The 12515-nt window shown below is 33.6% G+C and overlaps 1 long non-coding RNA gene across 1 annotated transcript in view; it reads right to left on the bottom strand.

The window, feature by feature from the left end:
* LOC144975715 (uncharacterized) overlaps positions 1–12206 on the bottom strand; it is a 15325-nt gene extending 3119 nt beyond the window's left edge. The window contains exons 1-2 of the long non-coding RNA XR_013645971.1: positions 11971–12206; positions 11260–11572 (exon numbers count right to left, since the gene is read on the bottom strand). This is a non-coding gene — a long non-coding RNA (uncharacterized LOC144975715). The remainder of the gene's footprint in view (positions 1–11259; positions 11573–11970) is intronic.
* Between the last annotated feature and the right edge of the window lie 309 nt (positions 12207–12515).

Genomic DNA, 12515 nt, shown 5'->3' with positions numbered 1-12515 from the left:
ATAATAATAATGATAATGATAATAATAATAATAATAATAATATAATAATAATAATAATAATAATGATAATAATAATAATAATGATAATAATAATAATAATAATAATAATAATAATAATAATAATAATAATAATAATAATAATAATAATAATAATAATAATAATAATAATAACCACAACAACAACAACAATAATAATAATAATAATAATAATAATAATAATAAATAATAATAAAATAATAATAATATAATAATAATAATAATAATAATAATAATAATAATAATAATAATAATATAATAATAATAATGATAATAATAATAATAACAATAATAATAGCGTTAGTTTTAACTATTCTACAGTGTTGAAATTATTCATATTATAAAGCGCAGCTCTGGTTATAGAGCTGCTCCTTTTATATATATATATATATATATATATATATATATATATATATATATATATATATATATCCTATTTCCATTGTATTTTTATCTTATTGTGTAAATTATAACACGTCTGTACAAAAAATTTCCTTTTTGGGATGCAATAAAGATATATTATTATTATTATTATTATTATTATTATTATTTATTATTATTATTATATATTATTATTATTATTATTATTATTTTATTATTATTATTATTATGTTAAATGACAACAAACTGAAAAAAAAACAAGAAAAAAAATCATACAGAAAGTTTAGCCTGCCTTGACTGGGATCGAAACTCAGACCCTCTGGTGGGTTTTCTTCCAATTTCTTTTCTCTAAAGGGAGACAACTTCATCTTTTTGTGGACGATAAAGCATTTTTTAAATGCAAAATTACCCTAATAGGGAACTAAAATGTAATATCAAAAACTGGTTCCACTCACATAAGAGGTGATAAACCATTCTTCTAGAGGACTGGTTGGACATAAAAAATTCACAGTTTCCGAGGGGGAAAATAGAAAAATTCAGTTTAAATAGATTTATAAATAAACAACTTGCTCTCAGCACGGTCCAAAAATGTTTCAAAGTCCTGAATATAGGTTCTAAAAATCTAAACTTTCCTTTTCAACAAGATTTATCGAGTCAAAGAGATTTATGCAGCTCTGTAGGTGGAGCCCAAATTTCGTATATCTACGAATTTTTTGTAGTACTAGACAGGTCTACACACCACAATGAGTTTGGAACCGGATGAGTAGAAGGTGTGATGTCGAGACTTTTCTGCCCTATTGGCAGCTATTAATGTGATTTATTTCCATCATTATTTCTATGATTATGATGTTATAAGCTTTCTAAGTAAATAGGTCTAAAATTTTATGATTTATTTATGGGATTTTCAAAATAAAAAGTCTTTCTTTTCTAGCGTATGGACTTTTCAAAATGATAAGCCTAAAATTCTTATGGTTTATTTATGTGCTTTTCAAAATAAAAGTTTCTTTAGTGATATGGCGCTTTAAAAAGATTAAGTCTACAATTTTTGAGGTTTATGTTTAAACTTTCTAAAATTATAAGTCTCAATTTTTTAAAGCTGTATTTCTTATCTTTTTTTTCGTTTTTAGTTCTAGGATAGATAAACTCTTGAGCGAATATAGTTTAGATATTTCAATATATTCTTTTTTTCTTTATTTTTATTCTCGATGAAATGGCATGAATGCTTGAACATCTGGATTTTATTTGATAATTCTTTGTTTGATTAACAAACCAATACTTCAGAAATCGCAAACTATATAGAGCGTACTTTGGTTTGTACAGTATAAATTGTAAATGTAAATCATTGCTTGTTATCATCTAGATAAGAAAAAAATTCCACAAGATTTAAACACCCAGCTATCATATTATTAATGTTGGGTGGACAAAACGATGTAAAATAAAACCTCCACTGTTTTGATGGTCCGTATCGGTCTCTTTGGTGGTGAAAATAATGCTTTATCGACTAAACTTTCGGAATTCCCTGAGAATCAAAGCCATAACCGTGTTCACCAGGAGAGCAGTAACATCGTTGGATCTCGAGCTTCAGTGAGCCCCTAATAGTCTTATCGCTGTTACTGTCCTCTTAGTGAAGACAGAAAAATATGATATCAGATTTGAATAAATTCAAAATCCTGCGGGTTACATTGTATTAATTGCAGCAAATGTCAGGGTTGTCAGTTTGGCATATTAATGCCATGATTTAAAACTTCAGTTGGATTTATATATTTTTGTAGAGAGTGATGTCTGAGGAAATTGATATATCATCTGTAAATTGACATTTCCATGCTTGTTTGTCTTGGTGTTGAACCTTACCTTAGACTTCAGTTCCTCCCGTGTCTTTGACACATTGGGCCGCCCAGATTAGTCATTCCTCCCTTGTACTGTACTGCCATGTATACCTCGCTCAATGTCATCTCCCCGGTTTAAAGGTCTTTCTCGACAGTTGCTTTCCATATCGTTTTTGGTCCTACCTTGCACTTCTTCTTCTTCTTCTTCTTCTTCTTCTTCTTCTTCTTCTTCTTCTTCTTCTTCTTCTTCTTCTTCTTCTTCTCTTCTTCTTCTTCTTCTTCTTCTCACCATTTTGGATTACTCCACAGTTTGTAGGGTATTACACTGAAAACTTATTTAAATACTTGGCATAATCTTAATAAAATACGCAGATTAAAAAGTCACGATGTAAGCTCTCACAATCGTGTGAAGGCATGTTGTCAACTGGTTTCAGCCACCTCAGCTGGGAGGCTATTCCACAGTCGGGAAGTGGAAGATAAAAACGTATACAAGCGGGCGTCCGTTTATGATGTTGGGATGGTTACTTGTGCCGTGTGGCTCCTCGTTGTTCTTGTGCTGATATCTTCGATGTGGTTTAGATCTTGTGTAACATTTTGATTTAATTTATTTTAAGCCTTTGAAATAGACAAACAAATTGAAAAGCTTTCCGGAATTCATCGTTCTTAAATGCGTGTCAGTTGTGAAGTTATGACAAGCGTTCAAAAAGAACGATCCCTTCAAATAAGCCATTTTTGGATGGTGCTTGGGTAAAATGTGTTGAGATGAGCATTAACTCGAGACTGTGGGATCTGGTTTGAGTGCAGTTTTCATTGGTTTGCAATAAGTTTACCAGTTGGGATTTTTGTCAGTCCTCGATGGGTGTTAAAGAGGACCTCGACTTTCTAGATGTTGCGTCTTTCTTGTAATTATGACCAATTTAGGCTCTTGCGCATGTCACTGACGCTTTCAGTCCTGTAGTAATTAAAAACAAACCCGCACCATTTGTTTTGACATTCTCGAGCAGCCCCACTTGTTATTTTATACTCTAGAGGTCTCAAAGGCATGCACTATATTCTAACATTGTCTGTGCAATGACTTTATTTTATCGACATTCTGGTATAGCATTTTGCAATAACATTATCGATGTGTTAGTCCCAAGACGTTTGTACCAGCAGTTACTCTAAGATACTCTGTTTTGTGTTGTCTCCAATGTATTTATTATTATTATTATTATTATTATTATTATTATTATTATTATTATTATTATTATTATTATTATTATTATTATAGTATTATTATTATTATTATTATTATTATTATTATTATTATTATTATTATTATTATTATTATTATTATTATTATTATTATTATTATTATTATTATTATTATTATTATTATTATTATTATTATTATTATTATTTCTATTATTATTGATATTATTATTAGAAGATGATGATGATTAAGAAGAAGAAGAAAAAAAAGAAGAAGCCTGTTTGGCCCGGCGAAAATGCCACATACATTCCGAGAGCAGCATTGCGTCATTAATTACTCCCAACAAAGATTTAACAGCTGCAAAAAGATGTGTTTGTGTGTGTGTGTGTGTGTTTGTGTGTGTGTGTGTTTGAGTTTGTGTGTGTATATATGTGTGTGGGTGGGTGTGTGTGAGTTTGTGTATGTGTCGATAAATTTTAAAGAGATGTACTCACGGAAAATTAAATTTCCATCTTATTTGTTAAGTCGGTCCGGTCCATCCATCTATCGTTCTCGGCAAAAAGACAATTCATTGTCTATCACTAGTTATAGGTGGACCCAATTAAATCATTAACCGCTTTAATGTAATAACGACCATAGGGTATCAATAACATGGAACTTGTCAATGAGTTGAATTTATGATAACATTCAAATGGGATCCCAACTCCCCACCACCTACTAACATTCAAAGACAAGACCGGTTCATAGTACATTAGTTAACCCCACCGTATGTCGTCTTGGTGACTCTGACCTCTGAAATCATGGTTTCTTGTTTTTTTTGTGACATTGGGCTATGGTCGGGAAGTGAAATAGTCTTCTTTTGGTTTTAGACTTTTGGTATTTATTTAAGCAATAAATAATTTGAAACACATTTTGGGGAGAAAAAAACCGACATTTAATGTCCCATTTATACACAATTTAGTAATGCCGTAGCCATTTTGATTAATATATTCGTTGACTAGTCAGTGCCAGACAAAGCAGAAATAAATATAAAAGAGGAAAAAAAAACAAGCCAAAAATATCAGCCTGTCACGACATGGGATCGAACCACAGACCTCCTTATTACGGGTCAATCGTTTTACTATTAAATACACCACAAAGAATAACGAATAGTTAAGACAAGGGTATGCGTGTTTGCTGTGAAACCTTCCCTTGCATCATACGCGAGATACATTGACTATAAGAAGACGAGGACCTTAATCAGCGAAGCCCCATTTCTATTTTGACACTTTTAAAAATTAAATTGACAATAAATACCATAAGTGTCTGGTACTGTTTTATACACTTTTTCAGATCTTTGGTTATTGTTTCTTGATAAAAGTGTTGAGAGCTCTCTCCACGTTTGGGTAAAATAGTAATCTGCCTGTAGAGAGTTCTGTAGAACGGAAACTAAAATGATGGAGACATTACGCATAGGGGTTCCTTCCGTATATCGGTGTGCAATGTCAGGTCGGTGAACATGGCAATTGTCTATTGATGGAATGTGTTTAAATAAAATACAAATCATTTCTTTCCGCTTTATCAATAGTACAAATACACAAATGTCCGATCACATCTGAATATATTGAAAGCTGCGAAAACCCGGCCACATCTAAATTGTATTACACATTATAATCATTATGAGTGAGAGGATGTTTACAGATTTGACACCACTTAACATAGACACGTATCGTCTACAATTTAAAACCCTTTTGCCACTTCAGAAGTTCGCGTCTCCATATATCACCTGTCTCCGGTAAAAGTGTTTGGGCCGATGCGATCGTAGGAGATCGTTTCGTTGTAGGCCATTGCCTCACAACTGTATTGGTACTTTGTGACTTGGACACTGAAGATTGAATTTAAAGCCAACAACTTGAAACTTGCAGTTTTTTTATTTTTTTGTGGTTTACATAAGTTAATCCTCTTCGGGCATTGAGGTACATAGGGTATCCACCAGACAGCTCCATTTTTTGCGGTCGGCTGCCTTTGCGGTGGCTGTATTCCAGGACAGGCCTGCTTCCTCTTTTTCCATCGCACTTCGCCAGGTTTCTTTGGGTCTTCTCCGCTTTCTCTTCCCATAAGCTGTCAAATACAGGACTCTTTTGGGAAGTGCCCCATTTTCCCGTCTGGCTACATGACCAGCCAACGACAATTTCTTCTTTTATTTGGTTTTCTATGCTAGTGCGGTCAGCTTTCCTTAATAGACCCACTGTTCTTATTTTTGTGGGCCAAAATAAGTTGATAATTCTTTTTAGACGTTTGTCTTGAAAGATTTCTAGCTTATATATATATATATATATATATATATATATATATATATATATATATATATAATATATTATATATAAATTATAAAAACAAAAACCATGAAATAATAGTGCTCAACTTTAGTATAAAAGGAGCTATTTATAAACATTTGAAAGATAATTAAGATTGTTTGACTTCTACAACGTTGTCATCGAGCGTTGCTCTCATCTTCCTGATGAGAGCAACGCTCGATAACAACGTTGTAGAGGTCAAACAATCTTAATTATCTTTCAAATGTTTATATATATAAATATATATATATATATATATATATATATATATATATATATATATATATATATATATATATATATATATATATATATTTGGGATTTTGTTCGTTCTATTTAATGCACGGTACACAAGACGGGCGATGCCTACTTCGATAGGAAAATACGATCAAACACAGCTTAGAACTGTTTTTGTAGTATATAAAAATATTCACAGACCCATTCACCGCTTCCGGTAAGAAAGTAAATGATGCCAGTAAATTCAAGATGTTTTTGTACGCTCCAGTGATTCTCACTCTACTATCTAACCACATTGCTATTTGTAAAAAAAAACATAGGCAAGAGAGTGAAAATGAATAAGGTTGAAATCATGACAACCATCTTAGACACTTTCTGATCCTTGCTCGTCACATTTTTATCGTGACCAGCTTCGTTATCACTCGACCGATTATTTGTGGAACTTTTCTCTTCTTTATTGTGTCTCTGGTAAGTCGACTTCATCCGCCACTCTGATCTCTCTTTAAGTTTTGCCACAAGCAAAGCCGTTGTTATAATGATGAAAATAAAGGCTGACGTATACAGAAAACTATTTAACATTGGCCTAATAAAACGTTCAATGTCTTCTTTATTCTCCGTGTATACAATTCCCAGCAATGTTTTGTTATACGTGAGATAAAATTTCCCCCCAATTCTGTTCGAGTAGAATATTGGAATCATCAAAGAAGTGATATAGACGTAGCATGATATAATGTAAATCAAAATCCGTCTTCTTGTGATGATGGTTCTTATTTTTAGAGGCATCCACACACAAAGACATCGCTCAAAAGTAATAAAAGCTGTGATTAATGTTGAAACTTTTGTAAAAGCAAGATGAGGCCATCCATTGACAAGATATGTAATTTCAACCGGCTCGAAAGATAAATCTAGATTTCTGAACCAAGGATTCATGAAAACTGACGACCCTATTATTGTGATACAGGATCCGAAATCAGAAATGGTCAGAGAAAACAAGCTCAAATTGATTGAATTTTTTTCGGCGAAACCCATATTGTAAAAAACGACCATGTTGATACCGTTGGTAAGGACGCCAAATATGTTGATGGCACCAAGCAAAAAAGTCCAATTAATAACAATGAAATAGGAGAGAAGCTCGTCGCTGACAATAGGGGGCGGTACATTGTTTTCAACACAGTTTCCCACAGTTATGTTGCACTTCATTTTTATTCATTAAAATCTTCAAGTGAAAGTGAAAGTAATTCTATTATAACAGTTGGGATTGAACTGACTCGCATTTTTTCACACTACATGCAAACAATTTGTAATTATTTCATTGGAATTTGCAGCGTCTAGACATTTAAAAGTTTGTTCGGTATTATAAAGAATATGAAAACAAAGATTTAATTTTCTCACCTCTTGAAAAGTTGGCTGGGAAATTATAACTATAGTTTGGCTGGAAATAGATGGATTTTAAACTTTAAAATTTTCACATATTTAAGACCTATTACAGGCTACTGTTTCCAAAGATAGAGATGTCACATATACATGTCTACCTTTTCGTATCCTAAATAAGATCATGACACACGCACTCACACACACACACACCTACACACACACACACACAAATGCAAACACCTTTTTACAACTAATATTCACGTAACAGATAAATAATAGATGGAAATATAATTAGAATGCAATTCAGCTTTGCAGTGAAAGTTTTCAGTGGATAAGGAAAATAAAACTCGCGAAAGAGCTTACCAGAATCCGAAGTGAAAAAGTCTCCTACAACTGCTGAAAATGCATGCGGATATTGCTGTTTTACACTTCAGATAGGATAATCAACATAAATGTAAGTTAACAGAATGTGCACTTATTTGCAGGTCTGATAACACAATTCCTTATAGTTTGGCTGGAAATAGATGGATTTTAGACTCTAAAATTTTCACATATTTAAGACCTGTTACGGGCTACTTTTTCCAAAGATAGAGATGTCATATATACATGCCTACTTTTCGTAGCCTAAATAATATCATGGAATTAAAAAATAATGAAGTAAAATACTGTCCCTTACAATAATGTCAAACTAGGCCCATAAGTGAGTTCGGATGACAGACCTGTATATATGTACATGTCAAAGTAAACCCATCAGATAACCCGAAAATCAGATCACTCATTTTTGTTATGACGGAAAACTACGGAGAATGATCAAAATACACATAGTAATAAATAAGAAATATTATAAATTCCTAAACAAGCATTACATTGACCGGCCTACGCCCAGATTTGGTTAATTTTTACTCTCCTCGGTCTATAGTATATTTTTTTTGGTTGAAATTATATTTATTGAATTTGTTATGGATTGGACGTCTTCTCTTTGGCTAAAAAAATAAAAGTGAAATGAAAGCCACCGTCGTAAGTACACGCAGGTTAGCTGCCCAGTTATGGCGAGGGGGCTAAATTATGTTATCTGGGTTAGGTTTCTCCACAGACAGGCACCAGAATGACCATATAATGCACGTAATTTACGTTATATAGCTTAGAAATGCATACCAAAGCGACTCGCTACCTCGAAGGGAGAGTCAGATTGGACAGCAGATTTCAGACCAATGGAAAAGCGAGCGTGTATTGGGGGTCTCTATCTCAAATCGAGAAGACCTGTTCACCTAACCAAAATGGCAGACTTCAGTGTGGAGGAGAAATGGAGAGAAATGTGGAACAGGGAAACACAAATGGAGGAAACATCATAAACGATCCCACTAACAGAATGCCTGCATTCCACAACGTCAGGAAATACTGGGTTTCCTCAAATCGCCTCTTAACAGGACATGGCAGAACTGCATGAAATATGTGCAGATGGATCCTTGGGAAGAGTGATGCCTGCCGGAAATGTCAGGCACCTCCAGAGACCAGCGATCACATCGTCCTCCACTGTCCAGTAACTAAACTTGAAGGTGGCTATGAAACAGTCCTTATGGCTGAGAAAGACTTTCGAAGTTGGGTTGACGAAATAAATTTGGAGGTGTAGCCATACACTACTACTACTACTACTACTACTACTACTACTACTACTACTACTACTACTACTACTACTACTACTACTACTACTACTACTACTACTACTATCTTGGTATGGTAACCAACCTGGACCTAGGGGATATGACCTTGTTGGCGGAAGAAAAATTGACCTCCTTTTAACAGAAAAGCTTTCTACACACGAGGAAGCACACCAACTAATGCCATGTTGGGGTCAGACAAATCAACAAAGGAAATATAGCTACAGATCCATAAAGCTAGTAAGCTGTCGGTCGTGCAGCACGTATTACTGAACTGATGAAAACAGACCTGGGATACATAACAAAATAGGACACGGTTCTTACTATTAATTTTGAGGCAGGCTTCTTCGTTGATTTATCTATTACAATCTAGCTCTTAACATTATCCACACAGTTCTCCATTGCTTGAACCAATAGGCTCACATCAGACGGTTTACACAATTTATAAAGCTGAGTAACATCAGCGTACATATGGAAAATCATTTCATACTTTCTAATAATATCGCCTTATGGTTGCGTGTAAAGTATGTATAGTAAAGGACCCAACAATGAACCCTGAGATACTCCATACAGTCATTCAAAAGAAGAAGACTGATTCTCATCTACATTTATAGACTGAACGATCATTTAAATACTACTCAAACTACTTCAGTACACTTCCAGATTGTCCAAAAGATTAGGGGCGTTTGTCAAGTAAGTACCGAGTGGTCGACCGTGTCAAACACCGTACTCAGATCCAGAAGAGCAAGTAAAAAACTTTGCCTTATCAACACCACAAATATTTTTGAAAATTAGTAAAGATATTGTGTTTAAAACAGTCAGGAACATTTCCTGTTTGAAGTGATTCATTGACAATCACTGTAATTAAACGTCAGCGCGTATCCAAATGAGTGATAAACAAAGTTGTTGGCATTAGGTCTAAACAACAAGTCTTTGGAGGCGATGCTTTTATCACATCTTCGACTTCTGTTCAGCCACTTTAGAGAACGATGTAGTGCCTTCAAAAGTTTTGATCGTTGGTGCTTCACACATGATGTTGTTAATGTTGCATCTATATATATATATATATATATATATATATATATATATATATATATATTTCTATATATATGTGAAATACTAGAGATAGATGCGAAGTAAAAACCGTTTTTGCTATTAAACGCCACCTTTTGGCGCCGTAATTCATCGTGCACAAAAGAACTGCAGCCATTATAATATGACAGGAAAGAAACAATATTTTATTAATTTAAATTTGACACAACTGTAGCCCAACAACAATGTTGACTTAATGAGGAATTTATTGTCTTTGGCTTTACACGCGGAAAGACGCTCGTTGAACAGCTCCTCGTATGGGAATCTATTCTCACAATAAGGGAAAAAAATTACACTTATTTCACTTGGGTCGGCGTGTCTATAGACAGTATGAAGTTGACGTCACTCGGGTCTTTGTTATTGATTTTTGCCATCCGCTTTTAAGAGTAATAATCACTAAACTGTATTAACCAGACTATAAACGTTCAAGGTTACAAATAGTTTTGTGTTTTGGTCCGTTATACTTCCAGATGGCAATGGTGTGAGCTTCTTCGCCAAGCGCATACTATCTATCGATAGTATGCACTTGTATAGGAAGCTCACAATATTACGTATGCACTTAGCTAAGAAGCTCACAACATTGCCATTCGGAAGTATAACGGACCAACACACAAAACTATTTGTAACCTTAAACGTTAATTGCCTGGTTAATACAGTTTAGTGCGAAATACTCATAAACGCGGATGGCAAAAAACAAACAAACCAAAAAAACCACAACAAAGACCTGAGTGACGTCAACTTCATTATATCTATATGATACTGTCTATATTGGTTCTAAATCAAAGCTGCTTAAAAAATATCCATTGACTCTACTGCATTGTATTTTAAGGAGTTTTTAAAAGAAAAGTTAATGAAAAAAAAGTTGACTCTCTCCTCACCTATCCTTTTCAGTATTTTCCAAAAACGGCAGGCTTACTCAGCCGAAAAATTGATTTTTTAAACTCAAACAAGCTCTCTACAAAGCAAATGTATGTTCTTATTAATAAAACAAAAATCATTTTTCAAAATTTGTGATGTGCACAAAAAATCTGAATAAGAAAATTGTGTCGTAACAAATGTGACGATTTTGCTGCAGGTAGTAAGGAGAGGGTTAATGAAAAAGAAAAAAAAATGCTCTTTGAACTTACCTGTGAAAGTCAGCACCAGCAGTATTTTCAGCAGCTCTTTCATATTTATCTGTATTGATTATGTTCGAGTAGTGAGTTCTATTCACGTTGTAAAACACTCCAGGAATAATTTATATCTCATCAGTTCACAGCAATCAAAGTTTACAAGCTGAAGTATATAGTGTGTGTCGCTTACACAGTATTAATTAGCAGATATGATGTAAGTCACCGAATGTGTTGAAATATGTTTCTTTTTCGCTAAGAGTTCAGAATGATAGTCATCCTTAGTTAATTGTGACATGTTGTTGAGTAAAATGTTCAAAAATATTGCTCACTAAATTAAACGTAAACAAAACACAAAACAATGTGTGTCACCTTTGTTATTTATAATAAATAACAATGTGAAATTGAATGTAAGCTTCAATTTATTAAACGAAATCAGATAATATGGACATTTCGAGTTTCCCCTTTATCAATAAAATAGGATGAATGAAACACTACAGACGAATGAGATAATGTGAGAGTGGCGTTGTCTTCTTTTATTAAACTGAAGCTAATATTCAATTTCACATTGTTATTTATTTCTTCTAGCTTTGATTTGAGGTGAGAAATCACACATAATATAACAATTAAATTTGATCAAATCATCATAGGTATACAATCAAGTGATTTCACAAGTCTAAATTAAAAATTCCAAATTTGAATCACGTGAACATTTTCTTGGTTACTCACTCTTACCGTAGCTTCTGTTATCGTATAGTGCGATACTTTCTAAATATTGCTTCATAATACAAAACTAACGATTGATCACCAAAAGAAAGTTAAAAATGACTTGTCGTTAGTACTACTCAAACAAACAATTTATGATCTCATTGGTAGAATTATTGCAAACTAACTTCTCGTGTTCTTTTAGTGGTGGCCAGCTTTTATAATTTGTGACGCAATTTTTTTTTGGTCAATGTTAGGCTATGAGTTTGCGAAAAGTGCACTCGCCCATTGCTCCAATGAATGGGTGTTAGACGGTGTTGGTCGTGAGGGATTGACCGATTGCTGTTCCATGACGCCATTGGATGAAACTCTCTTGAATGCGGTCAAGCATGACCAAATAAATATTATTAGTGAAACAAGATGCTTCACGGAACACTTTTTTCATGAACTCTTGTGACCTAAAAAAAAGTCGTGTTTTTTTTTAGCCATGAGGCTCATGGACCCGGAGATTATCCCGGTTTCTATAGCGGGAAACAGACAATAGCAATTGCTTGCAATCATTTGGATAG

This window comes from Berghia stephanieae, chromosome 6 (assembly GCF_034508935.2).
Source record: "Berghia stephanieae isolate SIO BIC M18660-M18661 chromosome 6, UCSD_Bste_1.3, whole genome shotgun sequence".
In the NCBI taxonomy this organism is placed as follows: Eukaryota; Metazoa; Mollusca; class Gastropoda; order Nudibranchia; family Aeolidiidae; genus Berghia; species Berghia stephanieae.
Note: the sequence above shows the minus strand (reverse complement) of the source record. Positions and strands in the feature narration are given on the sequence as shown.